Source organism: Canis lupus, chromosome 24 (genome assembly GCF_048164855.1).
Source record: "Canis lupus baileyi chromosome 24, mCanLup2.hap1, whole genome shotgun sequence".
Lineage (NCBI taxonomy): Eukaryota > Metazoa > Chordata > Mammalia > Carnivora > Canidae > Canis > Canis lupus.
The window spans coordinates 15128672-15141099 of record NC_132861.1 but is presented as its reverse complement, the minus strand read 5'-3'; positions in this window follow the sequence as shown (position 1 = coordinate 15141099).

Here is a 12428-nt window from a genome sequence, read left to right as displayed (position 1 = left end):
GCTGCAGCGAGGAGGAAAACGGGGTCCACGCCACCCGAGATGCGGCTTTGATGAAGGAGGAATTAATAGCTTCTCCCTTGCGGAAGCTGAACCAACAGGTGCTGATGCTATTAAGGCAGCAGCGACTATTCTTAAAAGAACGAGCGGCCCTTCCGACACGGTCTGGAGAGTCAGCGGACCTGATACTTCGGCCCAGCCCCACCAGGAGGGAAGCACCGCTCCCTGTCGGCCTCGCCCTTAAAGCGGAGCCTGGGATGCGGTGACCACGAAGGCCCCGTCCAAGTCCCAAGGCAGCTTGCGTTCGGCTAGAGACACCGCTGTGCAAACAGCCCCTGGGCACTGTGCGGGCCGGCTCCAGGCACCGACGCAGCCGTGCTTGGTGCCCTCCTCCTCGGCCCAGCAAAATCAAACCAAAGGAAAAAAACCTACCCTCTTACTCACCCCCAGAGAATACCTCATTCTTTTCACTAAGCCTCTCTCCAAGGATTGCACTTGATTTCATTGTTGGGGGGGAGGGGGCATTTTTAGCTTTGTAAAATTACGTATTTTAAACGCACCCGCCACCAACTTTTCTTAACCCCGTATGTTGACAAAACTTCAGTGACAAATTATTCATCCAACAAACACATGTTAAAGTCTTCCAGTAAGTATACTCTGTTGTGTACTAGGGATTAGAATCCAGACATCATGGATATTCCCTTCAAACAGAGCTCCAAGTCCCTGGGGCAAAACAAATTGGACAGAGAGACAAAAGAGTTGAATAAACAAAGATAATGTATGATAAAGGCTGTGACTGATAGTGTACAGGGTCAATTTAAGCATATAACCTGGGCGTGACCAGGGTGGGAAGGTCAGAAAAATTATCAGAGGAATGGCATTAAGTTAGACCATAAGAGGAGCGCCCGGGTGGCTCAGTTGGTTAAGCAGCTGATGTTGGTTCAGGTCATGGTCCCAGGGCCCTGGGATCCAGCGCAGCATTGCCTCCCCGCTGGATGGGCGGTCTGCTTCTCCCTCTCCAACGCTTGTGCTCTCTCTCTCTCATAAATAAAATCTTTAAAAAAAATTAGACCAGAAGAAAGTGAGGGAAGACCCAATTATTTCAGACTGAGTCATTTTCTTCATAGATCCTATTAGCTAAGTTTACTGAGGGCTTATTCTGCACCAGACACTGAGCTGAGGCTTACCTGCATAGCCTCATGTAATCTGGGCAACACACCTATGAAGACATAGTCACTATCCTCATTTTCCTAGTGAGGATAACTGGCCCAACCCATGCACATAGAAATTGCCCATTTGCCTGGACTGCATCAGAGTTCTAGCCCAGTCCGCCTCACTGCTAGTCTCCGCAGTCTCCACCACAGTAAACCCTGGATTAACTATGAACTCTATGCCAATCTCCAGATGCTTAGGTATCATTATTTTCCTATGGCACCATAAATTGATTTGGGTGGAGTTCAGAGGGTTAATACCCTTACCATTTTCTTCCTTTGGGGAAAAAAAAAGTGAATGCAAAACAATTGTACATTTCTCTAGCCAGTGCCTATACCGTACTCTTCTTCCACTATCCATTATCCTCTTGTCCAAAACATGACAGTTTGTCAGCATTTATTTATGAAGAAAGCAACATTGAACATTTTCATGTTGGAATTGATTCGGTGACCTAGTAGTGCCACAGTTTCAACACAATATATTTTTCCCAAACAGTTCAGTTTGGTCACCGGTAAGCTTCAAAGTGCAGAGCTATGAACAAATTCATTGTCCTTTTTATTGATATGTTCCTTTGTTCCTTGAAAATTAAAGAGACCTGGGGCACCTAGGTGACTCAGTTGGTTGAGCTTCCAACTCTTGGTTTTGGCTCAGATCATCATCTCAGAGTCCTGAGATCCAGTCCTGTGTCAGGCTCTGCGCTCAGTCAGCAGTCTGTTTGAGATTCTTTCTCCCTCCCTCCCCCTCCTGCTCTGTCCCTTCCCCCCCCCCCACCCCTAATCGCGCTCACTCTCTCTCTCTAAAAAAATAAAATAGGAGATCCCTGGGTGGCGCAGCGGTTCGGTGCCTGCCTTTGGCCCAGGGTGCGATCCTGGAGACCCGGGACTGAATCCCACATTGGGCTCCTGGTGCATGGAGCCTGCTTCTCCCTCTGCCTATGTCTCTGCCCCTCTCTCTCTCTGTATGACTATCATAAAAAAAAAAAAAAAAAAAAAAAAACTTTAAAAAAAATTAAGGCCGGTTTCTTTTTTTTTGTTTGTTTTTAAGATTTTATTATTCATGAGAGACACACACAGAGAGGTAGAGACAGAGGCAGAGGGAGAAGCAGGCTCCACACAGGTAGCCTGATGCAGGACTCGATTCCAGGACCCCGGGATCACGCCCTGAGCCAAAGGCAGATGCTGAACCACTGTGCCACCTAGGTGCCTCTAAGGCCTGTTTCATAGTTACTTTATGTGGTGTTGATTGTCTTCAAGGCTTGGATCCTTTAAATCACCTGTTCCTCCCTCTGGCTTGTTTTTACTTTTAATTTGTGTCTCCAGTATGTTGTATTAAAATTGTATAAAATAAGTTGTCAAATACTTATTGTGCTTCTGTCTGGGAGGTGCTACTGGGAGATATTAAGTTGGTCTTGCTCCTTCCATAAGAAATAAAAAGAAATTCCCTCACTGTCCTTAACAGAGAGCCTAAACTAATTTTACTAGTCTCTTCTGAGAAACTATAACTAGAAAACATAACATATAGGTAGTTGTAATAATAATTTATTATAATCAAAACTAAATGTCAGGCCGACTGCCAAAATATATTTAAACACATATGAGAGAGTGCCCTCTTCCTTTTCAAAAAGTTTAATTCTATAGACGTTCACTGCAGAAGTATCTTTTCAGGTAACTTTGTCTTTCAGTCTGTGCCTTTATATATGAATAAAATGCAATTGATTTAAATGCAAACTGCTGACATATCTTCAAAAGTACAAGTAGAAAGTCCTATAACTAAAGAAATGATTACTTATACCTTTGCTAACTGGAGTTGACACAAATCATATGGAGGTAATCATATTTCATTTGGCTGGCAGTTCTAAATGCTGCAAGAGCTACAGTGTTGTTCTGGAAGTTTCAGCAAGAGCAGAAGGTTCTTACCATCTGTACACCAGTCAGCAGTCTGTTTAGGAAGAATGGCTTTCACTGGGTTCATTCATTTTTTTCCTTTCTCTTTTATAAATACGAGTAGTATTGAAAATTCACATTTGGTTTGCCAGAAGTTCTTTTAAGTTAAAGTGTTTGTGTTAACAAATGAGACCTCAAACCCAAACAAATATGCTAATTTACATTTCTTTTAATTTTGCCTCATGGTTACCTAACCTCATCTGAAAATAAAAATGGTCATTAAATTTTGAAAAAAAAATTCTTTTTTTTTAAATTCTTTCTTGCTGCTTTTAAACTTCTCATCTTTCATCCTCCTATTTTTTTCCCTTGTAATTAATATACTGACTTTCGCAAAGTAATTCCTATATTTTAAATTCTTTTTTTTCCTCTGGATGCCTGGGTGGCTCAGTCAGTTAAGTGACAGACTCTTGATTTCGGCTTGGGTCATGATCTCAGGGTTGTGAGGTTGAGCCCCATCTCCAGACCCTAGTCCAGCTGGACACACAGCAGTGAGTCTGCTTCTCCCTCTCCCTCCACCTCTCCCCCTGCTCATGCCAGTGTGCTCTCTCTCTCAAACAAATAAATAAATAAATCTTAAAAAAAATCTTTTTTTTCTCATCTACCATTGACTTTAAACATTTGACATTCTTCTTTCCCTCCCACACCCTTACCCCTAACTCCAGAGTTTTAATGAACCATTTTCATATTGATTTTGATGTTTACTATTGTTATTATTATTTCGGGGGAAAACAGAGTTACAAGCCAGCCAGGATGTCTTCCAGTAATGCAGGAATATCTAAAAGGGTGGCATAAACAAAATCAACCTGGCATCAAAAGCCTACAGCAAATATTTGCCAATTGCATACCTGGTAAGAGTCTAGTATCCAGAGTATGTATATACAAATCAATAACAAAAAGACAAATCACTCAAATAGCAGGCAAAGGGCTTGAATACATATTTCTCCAACAACTAACAAACACATGAAGAGATACTCAACATTGTTAGTCATTAGGAAATGAACATCAAAATCACAATGAGATGCCATGTCACACCTGCTAGGATGGCAATAATAAAAATAATGATAATCAGAAAACAACAAGGATTGGAGAGGATATGGAGAAATGGGAACCCTTACACATTGCCAGTGGGAATAGAAAATGTTGCAACCACTGTGCAAAACAGTTTGACATTTCCTTAAAAAGTTAGACATAGAATTACCATATGAGCCTGCAATTCCACTCCTATGTATATGTACTCAAAAGAATTGAATACATATGATCCTGGGGGCACCTATATGGCTCAGTCAATTAGGCGTCCAACTCTTGATTTTGGCTCAGGTCATGATCTCAGAGTTGTGGGATCGAGCCCCATGTCAGTCTCCACACGCAGAACAGAGTTGGCTTGAGACTCTCCCTCTCCCTCTCCCTCTCCCTCTGCTCCTACTCCCACTAGTGCACACACACACACACTCTCTCTCTCTCAAATAAATAAATAAAATCTTAAAAAATGAAAGCCTATGTCCCTGTATATATTTGTACACAAATGCTCATAATAGCCAAAAATTGGAAACAATCCAATGTCCATCAACTGATGAACAGATAAACAACATGTAGTATATCCATACAATTGGAATATTATTCAGCCACAAAAAGGTAGGAGGAACTGCTACGTGCTACAACATGAATGAATCTGGAAAGTATTATACTAAGTGAAAGAAGCCAGACACAAAAGGCACATATCGCATTATTCCCTTTATAGGAAATATCCAGAATAGGGAAATCCATAGAGATGGAAAGTAGATATGTGGTTACCAGGGGTTAGGTGGAGTGGGGGAAGAAAGGGAGTGACTGCTTCATGGGTATGAGGTTTCTTCCAGGTTTGAAGATGTTCTGGAACTAGATATTAGCTATAGTTGCACAACACTGTGAATGTGCCAAATGTAACTAGTGGCAAAATTTATGTGTGTTTTACCACAATAAGAAAGAATCTGGAACTGAAAGGAGAAGACTGCTCCTGTGAAACTAGTCATCTGCCCATGGTGTCCCATGAAGGTTCTGAAGCAGGTTTACCGATGTCAAGTCTCTATTCTCTTAGAAATGAATAGTAAGGAGGGACAATCAGTTAAGAAGTCCTATGCCACATCCAGGTACTTCTGAGTATAATTCCAAGCCCCTAAATTAATGCTGCGAATCTTCTGTTACCGACTGAATTGCATCCCTACTCCCCACACCCCCAGGTTCATAGGTTGAAGTCCTAATCCCTATACTTAAAGATAGGGCCTCTAGGAAGATGATGAAAGTTCACAAGAGGGGGGCCCTAATCCAATAGGACTGTTGTCCTCATAAGAGGAAGAGACAGCAGGGATAGGTGAGACAGAGGCATGATCCTGTGAAGACATAGCAAGAAGGTGGCCATCTGCAAGCCAAGGAGATTTCAAGCACTTGATTTCAAGCTTCCAGCCCCCAGAACTGTGAGAAATTTCTGTTGTTTAAGCCTCCCAGTCTGTGGTATGCTGTTATGGCATCCAGAGCAGCCTCATATACCCTGCTCCCCCTACTCCCTCCAACTGACTAACCATCAGGAATGCCCTAAGACAACTGTGAGGTCTTCTTTAAAATGCAAGGCAGCCAGGGTCAGAGCTCTATCTATGGACCATAGAGGGATGACTTGAGATGACAGGGATATGTGCTAAAAACAGTTTGAGAAAGTTGCATGTCCATGTGGAATAAGATACAGTAAATGTGTGCTGATTCAAAATGGTTGGCAGATAGAGTATGGCTAATTGATTGCTCAAAGTGGACTATCCCACAGATCCATGTTTGACTTAACCCCAAACATTTTATTCCTGTCTCTGTTGATATAACTGACATTATGATTCCTTTTGTCTTCTTTTCTAGAAATAAATCCCTGAAGGCAGAAATCAAATCTTACTCATCTTTGAGTCCCCTCAGTGTGGGACATGGAGTGAGCTCAGTCTGCCCAGTCAATAAACATGCACTGAGCATGTGTATGTGGCAGGCAGAAAAACACTCAATATTGAACTGAAGTGTTAATTGTAAGGAATTTGAAACCAGTAAAACTTACCTAAATATTTAAGCCACTCTGAGTATCGAAGCTTGAATATAAAATATCTGGTAGGCTTAGGCTTTTAAAAAGTGAGGCAGGGCATCTGGGTGGCTCAGTGGTTGAGCATCTGCCTTGGGCTCAGGCCATGATCCCAGGGTCCTGGGATCGAGTCCCACATCAGGCTCTTTGCAGAAAGCCTGCTTCTCCTTCTGCCTGTGTCTCTGCATGTCTCTGTGTGTCTCTCATGAATAAATAAATACATTTTAAAAAAAAAAAGTGGTGCTTAGGAAAGAATCCTTGGACAATGAGTTCAGAGAAAGGGAATTCCTCACCAGAGACTCCCATGGCCCCACCTGCACAGACCCTTACTTGAGACTTAAGGTGAGAGGTGCTCCACAATGTGGGTAGATGCAAGAGAGGAACAGGCTGTTTCTGGATGTCACCATGTAAAAATCAACACACCAGCCATCCACAGAAACGTGCCAGCAGCTTTCATACGTGGTAGGAGAAGCTCCACTGTGCCACCATTGGTGGTCTTGACTTTGCTTCAGTGTCTGGTTTGGTTGGGGCAGTGTCACCACCAGCACCTTCTGCAGGCACGAGGGGTATCACTTCTGTCCTCAGCATGTGAGGTGGCGCTGCCAAAAGCTAGAGGCGCTACAAGGAAACCACACCAGCCTGTGGTCACTGGAAGGAAGAAGGAGTTTGCCAAGGGGACACTCTAGAGGGATTCCCACAACTAAGAGGAACTGCTGGATGGGGTGGGGCTTCTCCCTGCAGAGCAAGAGAGGGTGGAGAAGTGTCTCATCTTGTCATGCAGTAAGGAGTTACATGGTTTCACATCCAGGCTACAAACCTAGGTTCCTTGAATATTATTTCATATTATTTATGAAAATAATTCAGAAGACACTTTAGATCACAGGTTCCTTGGGATTTCACATTATTAAGATCATCATTTTTATGACCTGGTCAGAGGGGGGGGAAAGCCCATTTATCCTGGGTGTTTAGATTTGATGTAAATAGGAATTTCCTTCATCAAAGCTGCCTCACCAGTCTCCTGGTAAAAACATAAAAAGATAAAAGGACCATTGTGCTGCTTATTTTAGCAGAAGCGGAATGCTGGAATTCATAGCGCAGCCTCCCAGTAATTATCCCTGTCCAAAGACTTTAACTTTTCTAAACCGAGCCCTCCCCCGTTTTATGGTTTCAACCTTCTTTTTGTACCTTTTGGATTAGTAAGAGATTTTCTTTGGCTTTTGCAAGAAGTCAATCTCTCAGGAAACAATTGAATTAAACTTCATATTTGTTTAAAAGTCCTTGGGTAGTGCCTCACATCTGCATTTCCTCAAAACGTCTCTACCGAAAGAATAAAGAAAGAAGGTTCTGCATTGCGTAGTATTCAAATGAGCAGAAAAATGTGTAATGAGTTCCATATCCTAAAAATGTTAGCGTCCTGATAACACCTTAAGACTTGTTAAGTATTTCAGGCCACTTCCCAGCTTTACAGTGTTGCTTGATATTGTGAATTCTATACAATGTAACTATTATCTGGAGAGTCTCCAATTTACTAGCTTTCATTACTTAATTAAAAGGAAATTCTTTTTTTTTAATGTTTTCATGTTAGGAAATATGCTTGAATAGCTCTAAGACTGAAGTCCAATCAGTTAATAACTACTATTTATTGAGCGTCTGGTATGTGCCAGGTATTGTGCTGAATTCTTTGATATCATTATAGTGTCTCTTCTAATGAATATGTTATTAATAAGCTAAACACGGTTGAAATTCATCCACTTTTCTAAATTTCCTAATGAGTTAAAAAAAAGAAAGCCTATGCAAAATGTCATCCAATTAATTTTAATACAAGCATTGTTAGTACTCCTTTCCCAGCTTTTCTTCTCAATGAACCCGTTTCTAATGTTACACAAATGAGATGAAATGTCTTAGAAAAAATACACAAATGACTGGCATTCTTAATTTGTTACCAATTTCCTTTTTGGCACATGGTGGCTTGATTTTATAAGGTGCACATATTTTTAGTTATTTTATTTCTGGAAGTAGGTCAGTTTCCTTTGGAGATACAAGGCTGGGAAGAAAATATCAGAAAAATAGAAAGTAGAAAAGTGCAGGAAGGTCTAAGATGATGAGGATATTATGCCTAAAGAAAGTAAGATGAAGGAGGTTGTTTCAAAAATGCTTCAGTATGACAGATTATTTCAGGAGGGTGCTTAGCCCTCCAGTACAGAGAAGAGAGACGGAGGGAAGTGGAGTTACATTATAGAAAGTGATATTTAAAGAGCACTCTCTAGCCAGTGTGGATGATGAAGGAAAAATGGAAACCCCCAACTCCTATCTCCTTAGAAACCTGTTCAATAAACTGTAGCCTTGGTAGGAGGAGGGGTGTCTCAGGATAACTGGGCCAATGGACATAGCCAGGACTAGTTAAATTCTTGAGATTCCTCACTAGTAGTCCTTGAATGTTACTGTGCCACATAAAACTTTTAGGCTTATAATAAAGGAAACAGCAAACAAGGTTCATATTTGTTCTTTTGACATTGATCAAACTCCCTGACTTCCTCAAGCACATAAAATATTTTAAAACAAGACAAGATTATTGCCTCTATTAATGCATCTGGTATCCACTTCCAATAATATTTTAAGGTTCTGCAATAATGCGCTTTTTAGTGCTTCTGAGAGCAGCAGCAAGGGGAGAGTGGGAGGTGACTTGCTGCCTATGGGGTACCTTGAGACCTGGTCTGGTCTGTGGCAGTCACACAGTTCTAGCTCCCGCACACTCAAAAGCCATCCGGGGTGAGTTTCAGATGTAGGCAATTTACATTTATAGACTGGGTCAAGCAAATTCGACAGTTTAAGTGAGCACCAAATGAATGGGAACATAAATATGTTGGGGCCAATAAATGGTCATATTTATAGAGTGCAGTAAAACCCGTATCTCCTCACTGCACTTGGAGAAATCCTGCCAACTGGATTGAATGCGTGGTCATGATATTGAGTGCTAAAACCACAGGAGAGGTGAACTCAGCCCTTTAAATCGAACTTTCAACTTCTCTAGTACTATTTCAGATGCACTTGAATATTCAATATCCCCCTGGTAGGGAATGAATAATAAGTGCTAAGATACAAGACAAATTAAACAAATAATACAACTGAACAAACAAGCAAAAACAAAACAAAACAAACAAAAAACAGTTCCTTTTAAACTCATTGATACATTTCCAGAATCTACCTGAGGCTGCCAAACCCTGCCTAATTTGGGGGAAAATATAATCCATATGTTGCTTGATAGGAAGAGAAGGATTAAGCCAGCCTCCAAGTAATAAAAAGATTGGTAACTGGTTCCAAGAAACAGCACTCACGGCTGTTTTCTTCATTATGGTGGGTCCTGCTTTGGTAGTGTTGGAGGTGATGCTGAAGATCAGGGCTTGGTCTACTTTGAAGTCTGGGTGTTGGGATAGGTTTAGCCTCCCAAATATAAGGAGCACAGCCCCCCACTTGTTGAGTTCGGTGCGAGGAGCAGAGAGCTCCGACACACACTGAAATTACAGGGGCTGAGTCCTGAATCCAGAGCAAGCTCACTAAACGGAAGATTCCTCCTGAACCACCAGGAGAGAAGCCTCATAGAGGTCTCCTCACCCTTTCCACGTGTCACAGAAAGTGAACATTGCCTCTTCATGGAAGTATTTTGACACTATTTACCATGTCTCTGGCTGACTGGAGATTCCAAGATTCCTTGGATAATAAAAACTTGGAATTCTGATAATCGACACACCAAATCTTCCAACTCCCTTAATTAATGTTCAGTGTGTTTAATTTCAATTGGCTGTAGGTGTCCACAAACTCCGGTATTTGTTTTTTTCCCAAAGAGGTAGGATCAGGGCAATCTATGAGTTGTTGTTTTTAACCAAATGATAAAATCATGCCATGTTCGGTTGACTGAATAAACTGTGAAATCTGGGAGGTTTTTGTTTTTACTTTTGACTGGCAAGTAATTTCAAACTTGGAGAAAAGGTCGTGAGGATAAGTATCATGTAGAGAACTGTGTACTCCTTCACCATATTTGTCATTTGTTAACATTTGAGATATCTGTTTTATGTCCAAACAATGACTCATAAAAATGGCTTAACCTTGCTCCTTCTGATTTGAGACTATCTGTCCTACAGACATGTAGACAAAAGTATCAACAGGACTAATTGTACCTTGCTTGTTAGAACAAAACCAAAACGTGTCTCTTATGCTGGTCTTTGATTTACACATTTTCCTCCTTGTCAACAAATTATTAAATCTAAATGATATGCTTGTTAAAACTCACTTGTTTGGGTAGCCCGCTCCTAACAGCTTGCCTAATTTACATGTATTATGATGCTAAACTTTGGGCTCTAAGTGTCACAGCAAAGAATATAATTTCAAACCTTTCAATATAGAGGAAAGTCTATGACAGCCATAAACGGCCCAAGATTTCCTGTCTTTGGCTCTTGGACTCCATCTTCTGGCTAAAAGTTGGCTGTGAGACAGTTGAGTTGAACACCCAACCGTTACAAACCATTGCCTAATGGAGCCTCAGAGGCACTAGATTTAAACAGAAAAAAGCATTGACATTATGCCAGAAAAAATGTACTAAATCCACAGGAAAAAGAGCAATATACAAGAAAGAAGATGACCAAAGGCTGAAACAGCTCTGCTGCTTACCTGGAATGTCAATCCCATAAACCTACTCCAGGTGCTGATGATTCAGTGGATGATGAAGGTGGGAGAGAATGAAGTGCAAATAAAGTCTGGGAGGCCAGGTATGGGGAGCAATCAGCTGGTCATCATGATTTTACTTTGAATTTTAGGTAAGTTTTCTCCAAGTCACTGCTCTGACATCTAAGCCTTTGAAGGCAAGGACTGTGTCCAATTTACCTTTGCGTCATCCATAGACTGTAGACTTTCTTGTTGAAGGAGGGAAGAATGAGAAACTAATGTCTTTGCTTTTGTTTAACACATGCAGGTATTTGAACCTGAAATACAAATATTAAAGAAATAAATTATTATAGTATACAATAGCAAAATCTCTAGGAATTAATACCTTTCCCGTAGCCAAAGTTATACATGCCTATTTATAGTCACATTTTCAATATCAATCCAACCTATTTGCAGAAACTAATTATCTACTTAGAATCCCAAGATTCTAGACTTGGAATGGGCTCTAAGAAGTATATACTTTAATTCAAAGATCAATCAGTTATCCATTTGGTTTTGAAACATTATCATAAGTAATTATACAGATTCCATACTCTTTGAAAGCTTATTCTGGGTTTAATCATATTTGCAACATATCCTTAAAACAGGCAAAATAGGGGCATCTGGGTGGCTCAGTGGTTGAGCATTTGCCTTCGGCTCAGGTCGTGATCCCGGGGTCCTGGGATCGAGTCCCGTATCAGGCTCCCGATAGGGAGCCTGCTTCTCCCTCTGCCTGTGCCTCTGCCTCTCTCTCTGTGTCTCTCATGAATAAATAAATAAAATCTTAAATACAAACATGGTGTGACACTTGCATTAGTTGTTAATAGTGAAATACAGCATTTGCTTTCAAATATAGGTAAGTGCTTCTATGTGAAACTTGACTGAAAATCACTTTTGTGCATTTGGAGTTTGGAATTCTATCAGTCTATCAGTTGAAGTTTAAATCTATATTTATTTTAGTAAGACTATGCTAAGTATGGAAATCATTAAGCTTATGTAAAATAAAGTGTGTCTGCTTCAAGATATATCCTTTTTTGAATCGACAAATGTTCATTTCATGCATATTGAAATGATAATATGAGGCAGAATAATGATTATCAATTTATTATAATTGTAGATTTTGTAGAATTGTCTTTGTGCAGTAGCACTCTTAACATTAAATAAGAATTGTATTTATTTTTTCTTTTTTAAAAAAAAATTCTATGTAAGCCATGGCCCTTTTAAGGAAGAAAACTATTTAGGAATTCTTCAATTTTTTGTATGTTTGCTTTAAAATAGCATGTTAACCTTACCACTAAAAATTTCACAGGAAAACCTCCCACATTACTCTACGGCAACATCCAGGATAAATATCTCTGCTCCAGCCATAATAAGGACTAAAGGAAGAAAAACAGAATATTTACTTAGAAATGAGCTGCTCAAATCCCTGCTTCTCTACCAATCACAGGTGAAAATGAATTCTAGCTAGTATTGTAAAAATGAAGGTAGCTACT